Genomic DNA, 5,003 nt, shown 5'->3' on the forward strand with positions numbered 1-5,003 from the left:
CCCACAACACCACCATAGGAATGAGCATGTAATCACTGGATAGACAGTTCATGCAGGAGGTATCCTTAATAAAAGTGAAGAGAATGGACTAAATGAATGCAGATGTAAAAATTCCGAAATAGGTGAGATAAACCTAATAGCTTGTCGCATCTCCCAGGAACATCTTAAAGCATTTTTTCAGCTTATTTTAGAGGTGCAATGAGTATTATGCACCACCCCAGCAGCAGTTAGGGTATCAGGTATGGGTGTGATGATGCTGCACAATAAATGGATTGGGGCAAGTGGCATTTGGAGAGGCAAATGACAATCATCTTCAAGGTGGCCTCCTTCATGTATCTCCAGGGCAGTCCTCAGTTTCCGCATCTGCCAGTGCTTTCCAGTAGATCAGCAGCTCGTATGGTTTCACACTATGAGAAGTCACGAGTTTCCGAAAGGCACAAACAGAAAACGGGACCTTTGATTCATGGAATATTTTGTGTGCATGGATGTTCACCGGCTTGATCTTCAACTCAGCCAGACAAAGACCGACGAAAACGTCCTCAATTTTCAAATTGGGTTGCTCTTTGAAATGCTCCAAGCTCAGTAGGCGCCATTGGTCGAGAGCACATACCCACCCCAGAGCAGTATGGTGGATATGTTGCCAGAGGGTATTCCTGTTCACCCACGTACCATTGACTGGATTTGTCCCTGATGGGCCTTGAATGTCTCGTTATGTGGCCGGTGAAGATGTTCCTGTGACTGGTTCGCGACAAGATCTCTCTCAGAAAATCAACGTTGACAAACATGTCTGAATCGGTTTTCATCACAAAGGAGGTGGATGGACAAAATCGGCTGACCCATTCCAGGCCCATCAGCACCTTGGTAGTCAGGTTGTAATAAGTGTCACTGAACTCTTTCTGTATGATGTCTTTGTGCAGCAAACCTTCCTCTAGCAGATGCTCCTGATGCTCCCGGCTGTACCCGAGCAGGAAATAGGTCACCACCCTCTTGCCCTGTGTTGTCCGCTCTCTCCCCCAGGTCTGGCGAATGGCCGAGCGAGCTTCAAACTGGTCCTGGGCACCGGTGACGAGAAGGACCAGGAATGGAGGACTGACGTCACACCTGCTGTCCGGTCTCATTAAGAAGGAGGTGTCATTTAACTCTGGGTAATGCCAATAATCAGAAATGTTGCGGCTTATGCATCTCAGTATAAGTATCAGGAAAAGGATCAGGAAAAGGCACATGCAAACAATTCGACGTTTCTGTGGATGGAAGTTGAAACAACATATTTTACCAGAAAATATCTTCATATTTTGAATCAACTGTAAAATAAAATAAACAAATTGATTATGGTGGAATCTGGGTATTGCCAACATAAGAACATAAGAACATAAGAAATAGGAGCAGGAGTAGGCCAATCGGCCCCTCGAGCCTGCTCCACCATTCAATAAGATCATGGCTGATCTGATCCTAACCTCAAATCTTCTATCACTCTCCATTCCACCCGAACCCATGTGATCTCCCGGGAGAGGCGAAAAACCAGATAAAAAACCCAATGGCCAGTTTGGGAGAAAAAATCTGGGAAATTCCTCTCCGATCCGTCTAGGCGATCAAAACTCGTCCAGGAGTTCACTCTGTCCCTATATTTTCTACAGTTCTTACCTTCTGTAAAGACGATCTCCACCCCAGCCAGGGACAGGAATAAAACCATCTCCTGAAATCTAACACAGAATTAGAACACAAGAAGTAGGAGCAGAAACAGGCTACATGGCCCCTGGGCCCGCTCCACTACCCACAGGGCCATGACCATTCCGAACCTAGACTCTTGTCCAATTTCCTGCCCGCTCCCCGTAACCCTTAATTCCCTTTACTTCTAGGAAACTATCTATTTCTGTTTTAAATTAATTTAATGATGTAGCTTCCACAGCTTTCTGGGGCAACAAATTCCACAAACCTACCACCCTCTGAGTGAAGAAGTTTCTCCTCATCTCAGTTTTGAAAGAGCAGCCCCTTATTCAAAGATTATGCCCCCTAGTTCTAGTTTCACCCATCATTGGGAACATCCTCACCGTATCCACCCGATCAAGTCCCTTCACAAACTTATATGTTTCAATAAGATCGCCTCTCATTCTTCTGAACTCCAATGAGTAGAGTCCCAATCTACTCAACCTCTCCTCATATGACCAGCCCCTCATCCCCGCAATTAACCTAGTGAACCTTCTTTGTACTGACTCGAGAGCAAGTATGTCTTTTCTTAAGTATGGACACCAAAACGGTATGCAGTATTCCAGGTGCGGTCTCACCAATACCTTGTACAACTGCAGCAATACCTCCCTGTTTTTATATTCTACCCCCCTAGCAATAAAAGCCAACAATAAAAGCCTTCTGGATCACTTGCTGCACCTGCATAGTAACTTTTTGAGTTTCGTGCACCAGGACCCCCAGATCCCTTTGCACTACAGTACTTTCCAGTTTCTTGCCATTAAGATAATAACTTGCTCTATGATTTTTCCTGCCAAAGTGCATAACCTCACACTTTCCAGTATTGTATTCCATCTGCCAAATCTCTGCCCACTTACTTAGCCTGTCTATGTCACTTTGCAGGTTTTTTATGTCCTCCTCACTCACTACTTTCCCTCCCATCTTTGTATCATCTGCAAACTTTGATATGTTACACTCGTTCCCCTCCTCCAAATCGTTAATATAGATTGTAAAGAGTTGGGGACCCAGCACTGACCCCTGTGGAACACCACTAGTTACTGATTGCCAGTCTGAGAATGAACCATTTATCCCTACTCTCTGCTTTCTGTTAGAGAGCCAATCCTCCACCCATGCCAGAATATTACCCCCAATCCCATGATTTTTTAACTTGAGCAATAATCTTTTGTGTGGCACCTTGTCAAATGCGTTTTGGAAGTCTAAATACACTACGTCCACTGGTTCTCCTTTATCCACCCTGTATGTTACTCCCTCAAAGAACTCAAGCAAATTTGTCAAACATGACTTCCCCTTCATGAAACCATGCTGAGTCTGTCCTATTAAATTATGTTTATCCAAATGTCCCATTACTGTCTCCTTAATAATGGACTCTAACATTTTACCAACCACAGATGTTAGGCTAACTGGTCTATAGTTTCCAGCCTTCTTCCTACTACCCTATTTAAATAACGGTGTTACATTAGCAGTTTTCCAATCTGCCAGGACCTTTGCTGAGTCCAGGGAGTTTTGGAAAATTATTACCAATGCATCCACAATCCCTACCGCCACTTCCCTCAAGGCCCTAGGATGTAAGCCATCAGGTCCAGGGGATTTATCCGGCTTGAGTCACATTATTTTACCAAGTACCACTTCCTTTGTGATTTTAATCGTATTTAGCTCCTCTCCCCCTAGAGCCCCCTGTTTGTCCAGTGTTGGGATATTCTTAGTGTCCTCTACCGTAAAGACTGATACAAAATATTTGTTCAACATTTTTGCCATCTCCATGTTTCCCACCATTAATTTCCGGGTCTCATCATCTAAGGGACCAACATTTACTTTAGCCACCCTTTTCCTTTTTATATAACTGTAGAAACTTTTGCTATCTGTTTTTATATATTTTGCTAATTTACTGTCATTATCTTTCCTTTCTTAATCAATCTTTTAGTTATTTTTTGCTGTCTTTTAAAGACTTCCCAATCTTCTATCCTCCCACTAGATTTGGCTACCTTATATGCCCTTGTTTTTAGTCGGATACTATTCTTAATTACTTTCCTTAGCCACGGATGGCTATCTTTTCTTTTACACCCTTTTTTCCTCAGTGGAATATATATTTTTTGGAAGTTGTAAAATAACTGCTTAAATGTACACCACTGATCATGTACCGTATTACCCTTCAATCTATTTTCCCAGTCCACTCTAATCAATTCCGCTCTCATACCTTCATAGTCTCCTTTATTCAAGCTCAGCACGCTTATTTGAGATCCAACCTTCTCACCCTCTACTTGAATATGGAATTCAACCATGTTATGGTCACTCATTCTAAGGGGATCCTTTACTAGGATATTTTTAATTAATCCTGTCCCATTACACAGGACCAAATCTAAGGTTGCTTGCCCCCTGGTCGGTTCAGTTACATACTGCTCAAGAAACCCATCCCTAATACACTCAATGAACTCATCCTCAAGGCTGCTCTGCCCAATTTGATTTGTCCAGTTAATATGATAGTTAAAACCCCCCATAATTATAGCTGTTCCCTTATTACAAGACTGAACTATTTCCTGATTAATACTCCGTCCAACAGAGTTGCAGCTGTTCGGAGGCCTATAGACTATGCCCACTAATGTTTTTTTCCCCTTATTATTCCTTATCTCCACCCAAACTGTTTCACTATCCTGCTCCTTTGACCCAATATCATTTCTCTGTATTATAGTGATTCCTTCCTTTATTAACATAGCCACCCCACCTCCACTCCCTTCCTGCCTGCCCTTCCTGATTGTTAAATAACCTGGTATGTTTAATTCCCAGTCATGGTCACCCTGCAGCCATGTTTCTGTAATGGCCACAAGATCATACCCATATGTAGTTATTTGTGCCGTTAACTCATTCATTTTGTTATGAATGCTACGTGCATTCAGATAAAGAACTTTCAAATATGTTTTGTGACACTTAGTTCCTGTTTTTTCCCCTTTTACTACTTTACCTTTTACTCCACACCTTCTGTCCCTTCCTGACACGTTCTGTTTTTTAATTTCCCCACTGCAACCTAAGTCTATGACCTTCTCCGTTGTCATTTCTGTTATTTGCTCTCTAGAAACCTCCCCCCCCCACTAATTATGCCCTAGTTATATGATTCGCCAGGACTCTAGTCCCAGCACTGGCCAAGTGGAGTCTGTCCCAATGGAATAGCTCCCTCCTGTCCCAGTACTGGTGCCAGTGTCCCAAGAAGCAAAACCCATTTCTCCCACACCAGTCTTTGAGCCACGCATTTAACTCTTTAATTTTATTTATCCTAGCCAAATTCGCTCGTGGCTCAGGTAATAATCCAG

General features: G+C 43.0%; 1 pseudogene; it reads right to left on the minus strand.

The window, feature by feature from the left end:
* Positions 1-328: 328 nt before the first annotated feature.
* LOC147092558 (beta-1,3-galactosyltransferase 5-like) lies at positions 329-1,289 on the minus strand (annotated as a pseudogene).
* Positions 1,290-5,003: the final 3,714 nt, after the last annotated feature.

Source organism: Somniosus microcephalus, unplaced genomic scaffold, assembly GCF_052327205.1.
Source record: "Somniosus microcephalus isolate GS21.2 unplaced genomic scaffold, FLI_Smic_1.0 unresolved_chr2, whole genome shotgun sequence".
NCBI classification, from domain to species: Eukaryota; Metazoa; Chordata; class Chondrichthyes; order Squaliformes; family Somniosidae; genus Somniosus; species Somniosus microcephalus.